Genomic DNA, 15140 nt, shown 5'->3' with positions numbered 1-15140 from the left:
AAACCTATCTTTAAAGAGCCCCTATTATACTTATTTTCAGCATCATATTTGTACTCTTATGGTCTACTAGACTAGGTTTACATGCTTTGATGTTCAAAAAACATACTACATTATGTTTCTCATTCTGCCCATTGCTGCACTCGGTTTAAGCTCCTGGCCTGTCTTCCTGAAAAGCCCAGTCTGCTTTGATTGGTCAGCAGGCCCTCTCTGTTGTGATTGGTCAGCTGGCCCACTCTGTTGTGATTGGTCAACCAAATTCAAACAAGCTACTGGGTGGGCTGTGCTTGCTCAGGCAGCACCAATGGGAAAACCTGGGATGGCTTTCTCAATCATTGACATCACTAATTGAAGAATTTCAAAGAGGAATGTGGGCGAGGTGTTTTTAGGCAGTGGAGAAACAGTGCTCCATTTGGAGTGAAATGTTTTTTTTTTAATTCTTTATACATCTATTACATACACAAACAACTATACAACACTAAAAGATGGAAACAAACAAAAAAAACAAAAAGGGGCCCTTCAAATCATCTCAAACCTCTATTTGTATTATTTTTCATTCAACACCTAACTATTAATCTTTGGATTGATTACAGAAGACTTTTATTAACTAAGCTCAACTGTTAATGTGCCACTTCAACTGCGCCTGAGCATCACCTTGAAAGTGGACAAGACCCTGGTTAAACTTGTTTTAAGGTAAACTAAACCTCTGTCATGTATGGTCTGCTGGGAGAAAAGATCCCTTCCAAACAAACAGAATTGTTCCATAGTGTGTGTTAACCTATGAACATTTAGGATAGGTTGCAGACAGCCTGTTTTTAGCCATCATGTAATTGTGATATAAATATGTAGAAGGGAGGTTCATTTACATCAAACTTATCATCAGCATCGGGCCATGAACCACGGCCATTTATTTCCTAAGCATATTGATGGCGGACAATTCCAGAGAGGGTCACATTGATTTTCCTACCTAAAAAAAAACATCTTACAATGTAGACACTTTCAGATTCACTTATTTTTATTTTTACAGAATGTCTTTTATAAGAGGCAGCTGGGTTATTGTAGAGTACAAAAACAGTTAGACTTGGCAATGTCAAAGCTAACATAAAGCCTGTGTTTTAAAATGTGAAGCAGACAACAGCAGCAAGGCTGGGCTAAGAGGGAGGGCTACACTATGTACATGAATACACGTGGGGTCGCTTTTTTGTCTGCTTCGTGGAGCATGCGTTGTCTGGTACCAAAGAGACGAGGAAGACGAATAGGTCCAAATTGCACCAAATTGGAATATTAACCAAATTTGAATGGTGGTGGTGTAGTGGATATGACACATGCCTTTGGTGTGGAAGACCCGGGTTCGATTCCCACGGTGATACATCAATTGTAAGTCGCTTTGGATAAAAGCGTCAGCTAAATGACATGTAATGTAAAAGAGAGGCATTATCAGCACAATGTACTTCAGTTGACAAACATCTGTTCAAGGTGGAGTTTTTAACTCTAAATATGCTGCTTAATCCTGCAATGTAACCAGTAATATTTCTCTGTCAGGTAAATGTTGTAGTACAATGTTTTCATCTGAAGTAGAAGTTGCATATTTTTTTAATTGTTTTGGGGTACAATAAGTTAGAATGGTAACATTCAATATTTGTTTATATCTAAACATCATAATAAATCTATAGCTGTTCAGGGCCATTTTAGTTGGGGGCCCCAGGCAGCAATCACTTCAATTAAACAAAGGAATATCTTTTTCTACGTTTAAGCCTCACATCCGCACTACTCCGCATTTCCAAGCCCCTAAAACAAAGATATTTGGAAACACTGTTGTCCCAGTTTTGGTTTGTAGTCTGGTCAGGCACAAACAGAGACTGTCGTCGGTCCAAGCAAACAAGTTCCTGGTCCTACTTTTCGTCATTGATGCTCTCGTTGTTGTGCGAATGATATACGATATGAACGGAGATTAGTTCTGCTACTGAAGCTAAAACTCTTGTGTGGACGGAGATTGTCTTGTCTCAAAACACCGCTTAAAAATGACCTAGGAGTGTAGATGTAGCCTCAGTGTGCATGCTCGTGTACATTACATGTTAGCATTCACAGACCAAAGGTAACCTCATCCTGCCTTGGTAGTCTAATAGCAGGGAGCTAAATTAAAAAGGGAAGGACTAAACTTCCAATCACCTGCTGGGTATGTAATTGGTGGGGAGGGAAAACCACAGCCTTTTGCCTTCTGCCAGTCTAGATCCACTCTGTTTCCACTGCTTTCCACTCTCACCACCCTGTTCTAAAACCCTGGGAGGTTTATAGATTTCTCAGTAGAAGCCAAACACATGGACATCAAATTGCAATGACATAACATACACACCTTTCAATGTATCTCTTTGGTGAATTGTCGCCTGCATATGTTTCTTTTAGCCTGCAGAGGATGCTACGCATGATGAAACTTCGGATTGGTTTCTGCAACGTTTTCATACACAAAAAATTATGTTGATTTTCAGGTAGTCATTCAGCGTCAGCCATTGTATATTTATTCTCTGACATATTTCGGTTACCCTACATTACTTAAAGACAGATATCTGATCCCTGACCTGAAACCTGCACTACTGAAAACATGTGCGGTGTCTGGGAAGGCTAGGGCCATCTGTTGCATAAAACTTGGGGTTGGTCAGGTTCAAGGTCAGTCATTTTGAAATGTAATTCATTTAAATGGCTCTAATCAATATTTGTATGCTAACATATAACAATATGACAATGTAAAAAAGCATCGCCGTAGTGATAAACCTACAGACCTTTAGTGATGATGACCCTCGGCTTCACGGGGCTTTATAGTGAGTTTCAGCTCATCGTTTTTATGGTGTCCTGCTGCAACTTTTTTGATTCACTCCCACCACTCTCATAGTGTTGTTTTTGGCTGCTGCCAGTTTGAGACTAGCAGGTGAATGAGCATTTAGCAGCTCAAGAGAGACATGTTCCTAGGAGTGAACAAAATGAACAAAAACAGGGCCAAAAAAGAGAGACTATTTTCAAAATATAGCTTTTGTTCACGTCCAGCTGGGTCAGGTTACTTCTTATGTATTTTTGAACAATATTGTTTTTAACAAAAAATTATTGTTAGTTAACAGTGAAACAGTAGTTACGAACATCCCTATCTTAGAGCAAACAAACAGGTTTTTGCTGACACTGCAGAGCATAATGCCTTCAAAATGACTATGCATACACACATCCATCCATCCATCCATCCATCTTCGTCTGCTTTTCCGGGGTCGGGTTGCGGGGGCAGCAGCTCCAGCAGGGGACCCCAAACTTGCCTTTCCCGAGCCACATTAACCAGCTCTGACTGGGGGATCCCGAGGCGTTCCCAGGCCATGTTGGAGATATAATCCCTCCACCTAGTCCTGGATCTTCCCCGAGGCATCCTCTCCACTGGATGTGCCTGGAACACCTACCTCGGGAGGCGCCCATGCAAACCACCTCAACTGTGCACGTTAATTTATTCCAGTTAAACAAACACCTGATTATTTGATGCTCTGTGGTGAGCATTAGTATTCTCTCAAACAAACACAGGCAGGAAACGTCATCTGACAGATAGCTCTGCACGTCCTGGTCCCAGGGGGGGGACAGGTGTCTAAATAAACATCACAGCAGTCTCCATGGGGATTAGCCTGATGTGCAGTGGTGTAGCACCAGTAATATGCTTTAATCGTCCTCGAAATTAAACACGCTGCAGTAGATTTTTAAATCTTAGAAATCTCATAATCCTATGTCACTCTCTGTTGCATTTTATCAATCAATGATCAAAGCTCCCCTTAAATAAATGTTCTTTCTTATGAATTATTATTGACTTATTGAATTATAATTATGAAAAAAAAGCATCCTTCTTCTTCTTGCTTCTTGCTCTACTTTGAAAGACAAAGTACATCTGATTACAGGTGTGTACACACATGCCATTTTTCATCAGTGGAGGTAATTTATTAGCCAATTAGGAATGATGAAAGCACACACTGGAGTCAACGATTACTGCCTCAGTGCAACGATGTAATTGATCATTCTTACTAAGAAGCTGTGAGGATGTTTTTTCCTCGCATAAGCAATAGAGAAAATGCCGGAGGCTGGTGGAGGGGAATCTTAACGACAACTAAAGCCATTTGTTTCTTTCCCTCTACCTTCTAAATGTTATAAATATTCAGTCTACATCAGCTCAAGGACTTTCCCCTGCTTTGTGTCCATGTGGCAAGACACAGGAGTAGTGATATAAAGGACTTTGAGATTTATAATCCACCTGTGGCCGCACGGCTTAAAGGGCTAAGAATTACATTTCAAACTTCTTTTACTTATTCATTTACTGTAGTGACTGCTTTTATTCACACACTGCCCCCACACACACACAACAATGACAAGATAAGCTCTTTAGAAATAAAGAGCCGTGTCCCAAATCACAAGCCAGATCGTCCATAAGGTAGCAGCCTACAAAGTGGACCGAAAGGCAAGACTGAGCCGGCTACAGATTCCATGCCAAAGTCAAACATTTGGAATGTATGTGACTAAGAAAGTGCTAGGTGCACAGGAACCCGTGATAAACTGGGACGAGTTTAAAAAAATACTCAACATATGATGGGCAAATAATAACACTGTCTCCTAGAAATTACATATATATTCAACTCATTTGCAACAAGGAATTTGCTTTGTAGGAAACTGAATGACGTCTGGATTACCTTATCTAGCAACATGTTGTTACTTTACATTATCAGGAAAGTCTCAAGAATGTCAATACTGAACATATAATCACATTTTTCACAGACAGGGTATTTCATTTGTTTCCCACTAAAATATCACTTCCTAAGTGGTTAAGCTTAGTAAAAGATTTGGTTTCATGCTATCCATAACCTGCATCATATTTGCATCCGCAGCTGAAAACATAAAAATTGATTTCTGCTGAGTTCTTACCTGAGGAATGTTGAAGAGGGACAGGGCAGACATGTAAAAAAGCAGAAAAAAGAGAGACAATCATTAGTCTAGGGTCAAATTGCATATGAAATCACTCAGTCAGCCTCCGATAGAGATGAACACAGCGCCTGTCAGGAGGAATGAATAGCATTTAGTGGGCGGAAACACCGATTCTGTAAGGCCTCGCTTGAGTGCAATGAGCCTTGCATCTCGAGTCGCCTGCCTCAGTCATTAGCCATTACTCCCATTTGTGAGAGGTCGAGGAAGCAGCTATCCCAGTGTATTATACCACATGTCCTTCGCGAGCAGCCATACCTCACAGTCCCCAAGGTTTCATTGTGTATTTAGGCTAATAGCTTAACTGATGGGAGTGCAGAGGTGCAAGGCATGAGTGAGGATTTTCCCTTTGTTTTTGAGATCTTTCGTATTCACTCAGCGAATGGTTTGAAGCAGCCATAAGCCACAGAGAAGAACATCACTCTTTTGGGGGTATTGTTAGGCCTTTATTGACAGGACAGCTGAAGACATGAAAGGGGAGAGAGAGGGGGGAATGACATGCAGCAAAGGGCCGCAGGTCGGAGTCTAACCGGGCCCGCTGCGTCGAGGAGTAAACCTCTATATATGGGCGCCTGCTCTACCAGGTGAGCTACCCAGGCGCCCAGAAGAGAATCACTTCTATTCATCACTGTAAGTGCTGCACACTCATGAGGTGAGATGCAAAGTCGATGAATGACTGAGATGTATGTCTCTCTGTGAATCAATCTCTTTTTCTCTGCAGTCAAGCTATTTTGCTTTAGATCCGTCTGTTTTGTCGGGTAGCTTCTTTGCCACCGAGGGATGATATGACAAGGCAGGACTGAGGGGATAAATTACTTTTAGGTGTGTGTCAAACAAAGACAAGTGGGAGAGAGAGATTTGCAGACAGGGATATGTTCCAATAAAAAAAAGAAAGGGAGTGGATTTTCTGCCTTATCTGGGCAGAATGAGAATTGCTACAGTGTACTCAGACAGGCATAAAGCGTCTACCCACAATGCCTCACCCACATGTACACTGAAGTCAATGACTCACTTCAAGAAAAACAGCTCCTTTGTATATAAAATAGCTACTTTGCAGATAGGAAATATGATTTTTAATAGACCTTTGAGGAACATTTCACTTTTAGAGGGAACTTAAATCTTAATATGTTTGAGCTTGTGTCTCACAACACATACTGTAGATAAAGAATGTTACTTCATCCTTATTGTTATGACTTATATTAATGGTATTACAGTATAAACCAGAAGCGCAGCCTCCGCCAGTAGTTTTTCTGTAATCCTGCTGACAAACAAACAAACAGACAAACAGAGCCAAAATCATAACCTCCTTGGCAGAGGTAACTAAATTATTTGAAGTTACAGAAGAAGGCTGGTGTCACAGAGAAAAAGGAAAGAGAATATGTCTGCATTTCTTTCATATTCTTGAAAATAATGGAATACAGGGGAAATGTTAGCATGAAAATGTTGTGCATTTAAGCAGTCTTTCAGTAGACTTTCTATGCAATCTCATTGTCTCTAACATTAAGCTTTTGTCTGAATGCAGTCTGTGTTCCAAAGATAAAAGATGTAAAAACAAACAAGTGTCTTTTGCAGAAATTCTTTTTCTTTTCAGCTTTTGGATTTGGGCGCTGCAGTTCAACATGCAACATGAAAAACAGGATGTGTAAGTTAATAGAATACAGACATTATGAGGAGAGCTCTGAAGTTATAGGAGCACCTTATTCAGATTCATGATTGATGGATGTGTACACTGAAAGAGAAACTGCTCTCACAAGTCGGTGGGAGATTGTGTTGTATTTCAGCAGTCTGTGTATGAAATCTTGAGTAGAAAGAGTTGATTATGACGCAGGTTGCATAAATCGAGAAACCTGACAGATGGTTTAACACAGAAACCATATGAGAAGCTGTCATTGGAAACTGGCACTTCCTGGCAGGTGATGGTATGAACCATCTGTCTATCATGTCCGCCATTGTTGATTTTAATAACAATCGCGGCCGTCACACACCGTTACGCCTTACGTCTGCTGCTGTTCGGACACAAATGCATTACTTGAAGATAGATATAGACAAGATAGATATTTTGTGACATATGATACTGTTAGAATCCAGCTGCCGTGCGAGGTAATCAATCGGGTGAAAGGCAAAAAGTTAAAGGCAGGGTTGGTAACTCTTTCCAATATACACTTTTTATATATTGTTTGAAATGGTCTTTACACCCCGACAGCAACAAATAACTTATGGGCTCTGAAAAAGGAAGAAAAAAGATCTGTCATCTGTAGCTGCTGTAATCCTATAAAAACCACCCCACCATATATGATTTATTTACACCACGTTGGTTGTAATTATTCAGCCCAGACTCATGGCACTTGGTGAAATGGTCACCTTACACATTCGTGTACTGAACATGTTAATGTCGTTATTTTTGAGTGGTGAGCACGAATTTTAAAGTAATGTATTTCAATGGGAAGCATATTTCGTGATCACAGAACGATTACGGTAGCGAGTAGTATTGATAATGGGTGGTGGATGGGTCAAACAACACAGGACTTTCACCACGGAGACTGGGGATCTCGTCCTGCGTGTTGCAGTTCCTTTCCGCGTTATTCTCTTCTTAACCACAACTGTCCTGTTGTTGTCGGCGTGTCCTGCGTGTGACGGTTCCTTTCCCCGTTCTTCTTTTCCTAACCACAACCGTCCCGTTGTTGTCGGCGTGTCCTGCGTGTGACGGTTCCTTTCCCTGTTCTTCTTTTCCTAACCACAACCTTTCCCCGTTCTTCTTTTCCTAACCACAACTGTCCCATTGTTGTGGCCAGCGTGTGGCGTTTCATTTGCCCGTTGTTGTGTCCCCCAGAGCAGCCCAGTGTCATGGCAGTTCGTGAAATGGTCAGGTTCAAAAATCGTGACCTGTACACAAAATAAACGAGAAAATTGTGACCTGCACACAAATCAATAAATCAAAATAACGTGACCATTTCACGAACTGGCGTGAGACCGGATTGAATTATTAATGTGCAGCATGTAGGAAGAGAGAAATGTAATGTCATAAAAAATGGAATACAACTACACAATGTAAATGTAAAAACTACACAACTCAAATTGTGTAGGTGTAGGTGAAATGAATCATTCTATGAAATTTTTTTTTTATATTTTTGATGAGTGAAATTGTGGTCCTTTCTCCGCTCTGAAGCAGCGATGCAACGGTGCTTGTGCACGTTTGTGTGTGGGGCGGAGCCCCGAGGCCAGGGGGGAGGGGTTAGACGAAGCCCAGAGGAGAAGCTACTTTCAAATTTTGCTAGTGTTTCAGCATTACCAACTCTGCCTTCAAAATGTACTATAATAATTGTTTACATAAGTAGAAACTTTTTTTTTTTAACGGAAAAAAAAAAATCTGTTTTTAGAGTGTGCAATGACTCTGAGGTTTTCTCAAATGTTGGAAAGCAAACACACTATTTCTAGCAGATCATACATGATACGGTTGAGGTAGATGTGGCTGTGTAAAGGCTTCAGCCAGCTTTGGATTCATACATGTAGCTACAAGTTCACCATCAGCTGCAGTCACCATCCTCCATTTCCATCCTCCTTCCATCATTCCAACCATCACTCCATTTCTCCTCTTCACATAACCTCTCTCTCAAACGCCATTGTCTGTTCTAAAATATTTAACAGAACTCAGCCACCACTTTCCCTTAAAAGCCACTAAAAAACACTCACGCTTTTTTGACACGTTCTGTACATCTAATGGCAAAGTTGTTTTGCAAGGTGGCAAAAGACAGAAAATGTAACATTTCTGTATTATCAAGCAGCTTAAAATGCCATCTGAAAAAAATTGTTTTGAAATTATATAATCAAAATGTCACAAGTTGATTGTCTTCTACTTCTGGGTGATCCCAGAAATGTCGCTCCAATATCAGAATTATCAAGCTTTGACTTTATCTCCCCTTTCAGTTCTTCCGTTTGTTTTTTTACAAAAAAACCTTTTTCGGTTTTTCAACGCAACTGAGACTTTCCAAACCTAGTTATTACCCTTTGAAGTATCAACGCTAAAATGTGTAACCATTTTGATCCACAAGTGAGGAGGTACAATATCTCAGCTGAGCACTCTCAATCCATAGTACAAATGGGGGAGTACACAGGCTTGGAGAATGTGTGTACCCAACAAATCGCTCATTAATCTCTGGCCCGCCAGCCATTAGGGCCAATACTTTTCCCTCACATGAGGTACGCTCAAACGTTGCAAGGAATATCTGCCTGTCAACATGCGAGGGGTTTGTCGCTGGGTATTCGTCAAGGTATGTGTGGGGTATCATATCTGTGCCAGAATGTTTACTGTAATCTCCAAAGGGTGACTGGGGGTGTCATCAAGGAACCTTATAAACAAGAAGAGTCATTACTCATCAGATATGTCATTGGTGCCAAGCCGATAGTAATTTTAATGTATTTGATTGTAAAAGAGCATACAACATTGTTATCAATATCTAACCAACCATCAAACTGTTGATAATAACTGTGGGCTGCAGCTGCCGCTGTTTGCATTTTGGCTGCTTGCTAGTAGCTTGCTCCTTTGTTAACTTCTAGGTGGCGGTTCATCATGAGTTTTAAGTTATGTAGTTCACACTTCAGCTGTTTGCCCAAACATGAAAAAGGACTGAAGGACTGAAGGACTGAAGGACGCAAGGGACAACTCAAATATCTTCTGACTTCTTCTTTATTTAATTCCAGTTTAGTTTGTTTCAGATGGATTTCAGTTTGTAGGTAATGGTAGGTACAAGCAGTAGAAGAATTACTAATAGGTTGATAACCTTTGAAAGTAAAAACACAAAAAGAAATATGCATTACTTTTAGGGATGTCACGAGAACCGATACTACGAAGCACCATAGGCACCGTTTGCGCCGATGCCAGTGTTAGCAGCATTGGTGCTGCGCCTCTTCGGAACTGATGGGGGCAGTATACGCTTCAGAGTGTTCCAGTCGATACATTCAGAAGGAGGTCACAAACAAGTGGCCGAGAGTCAACTCTACCCGACCTAAAAAACGGCATGTTCACTGCAAACGCATGGTCCTCTCTTCCCGATTTACAGACTCCCTCTCTTGGCTTCAAATAACTCCCCGTTGTTGGCTACGGCCGCTGAACAGGCTACACGTTGTAAACAGCCATGGCCCGCTTGCTTGGTCCTCCGGTAACGTTAGCAGTTAGCAGGGTTAGCTTGGCAGCGTTAGCCAGGACCAGTTGGGATCACTTTACTGGCAGTGTCTCAATTGTTCTTGCGAGTAACCAACTGGGGTACTCTAGCTATATAATTCAATGTGAGAACACGAATGTTGAAATGACATAAAATGCCCGTCCCTTATAGTCGTGATAAATTAGCCTGAAGCTAATGCTTAGCTACCTGTTTAGTGGTAAATTAGCCAACTCTGCGTCCTTTTGGGATCTAAGCTGTCTCCATCTTTCAAATACATCTCCAATATTTACCCGGGGGTTGTTAATGCAACTGTTAGAAACACTGTTGATGTTTTTGCACAATACCTTTTGAAAAGATGCCTGGAAGTTTAGAATGTGCCTGGGGACACTAGTTGTTGCTATGAACATTAATTGCACTTTATTATGTTGTTCTATTCTCTATTGCACGTTTTGTATGTCTTGTTATGACATTTTGATATTTTTCAAATATTTTAATAAAGAAGTTCATGTTTCAAGTTAAAGTACATGGAATCTTAGAAAATCCTTTTTTGTTACTGTGGTATCGAAATCGAGAATCGTTATTTTACTGGTATTGGCACCGACTACTGAATTTTTGATATCGTGACACTCCTAATTACTTTAAATAAGGACATTTTCAAATTAAATATGTCATTTCACTGTAGTCATTGTAACCACAGTATGAATAGCAACTGGAATTAAATAAATCTAAGAAGAAACTTCTCCCAGCACAATCAGACAAACACAGATAGGCTCAAGTTTCACCAACAATATGGTGCCAAACCACACATGATAAAACCCTGTTATTAAGAATTAATCTTCTGAAGGTGTAACAGCCAGACAGCGAGTTGTGGTCTTGGTGAATGATAGCAAATGTTACGTTACAGCCTCTCTAGCTTAATCGTTGTCATGATTTATGTGTTGGACCTGCCCTGTTTGATAATGTATCATGATGTAGTAGCTATCCTGGACCAAATGGGCTTGAGTTGAGCTATATGCAGCTGCTGGACCATGAGCCACAATCTGTTTGGAGTCCAATAAAAAGGAAAACAAACATGCACATTTAGATTATCAGCTAGATTATCAGTCAACATCACATAATTTATTTTATAGAAGCATTTTTCAGTCAAAGGCGAAACAACACAGATATGATGGGTTATAGTGGGACATGCCATTCGCTCCATTAACTTCAACAGACATTTGTGTGAGGCAACATTGCATTTAGCAAAAGTTCATTTTTCGTTTTACTTTTTTAAGTAGGACAACGTTTGCAATACACCATTTCCAATGGCACACCCTCCACGCAAGAAATAAAGTCTAATGCCAAATTTATGGTCCTGCGTTAAATCTACGCCATAGGTACGTGCGTAGGTACGTGTGTATACTACACCGCACCCTACGCAACAGCCTGACATGCACCTCTCAAACAGTTAACTACAGGTGCAGACCGCAACCACTGTGATTGGTCTCCTTTGCTGAATGCTTGGTAGTGTTGCATTTCCCCCTACTCATTTACAGGTTCTCCTTCTCTGTAAACAACATCAACTCAAGGAGAGGCTTAACTTTTCCTGCTGCAGCTTTCTGATCGTGATCAGAAAGCACAGGGAGACCACTTTGTTTTTCGAGTACTTGTTTCAAAGCTAATCCCCGTCACTCTCTCACTCGCTCTACCACACAGTCCCAACGCATACACACATGCCGGCCCTGCTATTCTCTTAAAGAGATACTCTAGAACGACGCAGACACCAGCGCACAAGTATAAAACCTCAAGCCACTTACGTAGGCTACGGCGAAGGCTCTGTGTACATCCTCCGTACAACAATAAATCCTTAACTCATGTCTGGCGGCGTGTCGATCAGCATCCTGCCGGTAACCTCAATGCATGGGGTGGTGTAACCCGTCCATCGCTGTTTGCAGCTTAAATTGGAATTGCTTCACTAATTTTGATGCAGGCTCAATGTAGTGTACGTGTGCACTGTAAGATATTGAATCTAAATCAAATCAAAATAAATATTAGATCATAAATTGTGACCAGAACATCCATAAGTAACATTTAGATACTGATAATACCACCTATGCCACATAAGGGTATGACTTACCAGGTGTTTTAGGTGCCGTGTCATGTCATATCGTAAATATGATTATAATCCACATAAGACTAGACGATGACAGTCTAGGGTCCTGTTCTTCAAATGTGGCTTAAATCATAAGGCTGTCACGCTGTTATCAACTGAACAGATGCATAGAAACTGAGATACTAGAAATGGCTGCTCACTCTCTTCCAGTTCTTAGTTGTAAAGACTGTGATCAAAGACGTTCCCAGTGACATCTAACAGATATCGAAAGGCGAAATGTTTGGATAGGCACTTCTTTTATCTGGGCCAAAGGATCTGCTTTTATTTCCACAGCAGCTTGTCTGTGAGAAATCCCTCCCATGTGATGACATCTTGTAGAGAGGATGAGTGGTTTTATCAACCAAATAACTAAAGTTGTTGAAACAAAAGCTGTGATTTGCCAGGCAAAGTGGGCCTGACTTAGCAATGTGTAACCATTGCTGCTTTGATCACAGCATCATCAGTCCAAAGGCCTCCTTAAGTTCCTGACTGTCCAGCAGAAGTAACATTAAGAACTTTTGGAGTCATGGTTTAGTGTAATCTTTTCCAGAGTTACATTTTTGTGCACCAATAAGGATGCAAACTTGTCTCCAGTGATCTGACAGTTATTTTGATAAACCCCAACCAAAAAAATACTTCAAATACTTTCTTAGAGTGACATTAACCGACAATAAGAAGCTTAGCGATCTCCAAAACAGGACAATGGCTGTAAGTTGAATAAATCACAGCTCGAATGTTTCCACTGGGCCCTATGAAATCCCAGCTAATAAGGACATGTTGATTTAATGAGCCATGCCCCTGTCTTGCATAATGCTGACTTTGCTAGATTAATGGGCAGTTAGTGCTAATGGCTAATAATTCAGCACGCAGTAGTTTACTTCTTTCTCTCATTTTTATCTAAACGCTATCGTTGCTGCATCCTCTCTTGCTAACATGTCAGAGTGTTAGGATGGCCGCATAGCGGCTGGATAATTACAGCAGGAGACTTGAGGCAGAGGTACGGTGCAGATCAACAGGTGATTATTTTCCCCAACAATTAACTAAACATGGACGCCATGATGGCAACCAACAAACTGAGCCCCACAGGCAGCATGTGGTTCAGACAGTAGACGCGCTAGATGGAAACTGGCAGCCTTTTATAGCCTGCCACTGACCTTATCTCGACCCTACCATAATATGAGTATAAATCTGAAATGTACTCAATTTAACAATTATACAAAATACAACAACCACATCAAATACATTCCTACTTCTCTACTGTTACCTCAATTTACTTGCATTATGTTACCCAATACAATCAAACATCTTTAGTTTAGCAAGTACAGTCAATTAAAGTACTCAAACACCCCTTCTCTACATGAAACGTGGTATCTCCCGGAACCTTTAAAATGGGGCTCGATATGCTGGGGACTCTTTTAGCCTGAACAATCTGGAGAGGAAACACAACAGAGGTGAGTTACTTGAACACAAACTTTACTATTACACAAGCAGCAACTGTTAGCCTGCATTCAATTATTTAGGCAAAGACTATACCATACTACACATGTTTAGGTAACCAAACTAGTAAACTGAGCACATGTGTTTCTCTTGACAGGGCTGGCCTCTAATCAACACCAGCTGCAACCTTCACCAAACAGATTGTTAATATTTTCCAATAAACATTAAAAACTTTTGTGCCTCATTTTATTTACCTGTAACATAATGAGCTATAGTGTACTAATGCTGCAAAATATTAGTGATGAAGAGGACCTTCATTACACAGAGCATCAATCACAGCAGAGCAAATACATTGGGTTTTCAGTTTAGAAGTTAGACATACGTTAGGGAATGGAGTATTGCCATTATCAAAAAAGACATTCCTTTTTTTTCCCATTAGTGTCTCGCTTTCTGTCGGACTTGTATGCCCAAGGCTCAAGCAAAGCTGACAACTGCCGAGAAGACCAGAACCAAGGGGGCTCCATAAACCCCAGTTTTGCTGCATGTATATTATTGTACATAATGTGATTACTTGGAAATGTGTCAGTATCACAAAGTTTATTTTTTATTTTATTGTCAACAAATCCCAAGAAAAGACCAGAAGCAACAATGTGTTAGTCCATCACCCAGTACCTTCCAACTTCTGTGGCACTTAAAGCTATAGTGCTCAACTATTTTATATTAATAAACGTCTATTACATTCAAGCCATTGTCAAATGAGTTGATAAATGCCACGGTTTTGTTCTGTCCTTGTTCACATGCCATACCACACCGGGGGCGTCTCAAGCGGAGCGTCTTGACTGCCCCCTCGCAGATTTTATTGTCTCTACAAGTACTTGAAAGTTTAATTAGCTGGTGTCTACCTTCCATGCCTTCTCTCTGCTGACCTTGTCTTTATAAAAAGGATTCTGTGATGTCTTATGTTTTTCCACCTCCAAGATAAATCTCTCATCATCCATGGTGTTGTAAAGGAGACATATATGATATTGGGGGGTGTCTTTTGATAAATTGACAGGATGCTTATTTTTGGTACAAGGTCCTTTTCTCCATTTCGTTTTTTACTGATGGTACCGACGGCATTATCAGCTGTTCGCCATAGCAGTGCTGTGTGAAACTGCTGTGATATCTTCTTTCAGTCAATCAGCACATTGTCAATTGTACGGCGTAGTGTAGGGCATAGTTAGTCTCCTGTTGCCTAGTACGGCTCTGTCTGCTAAATGTGTAAATAGGCAACTAATTAACAAAGTTATAATAACTAAGGTGACAGTACAATTTCAGCTTGTTACACTGTACCCCAGGAATCAAGATTATGTTTCTGTATTAGCTATTTCCCACCTCAAATGTTTTCAGAAACACATTTTAGTGACCTATTTAGCTGCAATTTGATG

The sequence above is a fragment of the Sander lucioperca genome, chromosome 17, assembly GCF_008315115.2.
Source record: "Sander lucioperca isolate FBNREF2018 chromosome 17, SLUC_FBN_1.2, whole genome shotgun sequence".
Classification (NCBI taxonomy): Eukaryota; Metazoa; Chordata; class Actinopteri; order Perciformes; family Percidae; genus Sander; species Sander lucioperca.
The sequence above is the reverse complement of the archived record's forward strand: the minus strand, read 5'-3'. Positions refer to the sequence as shown.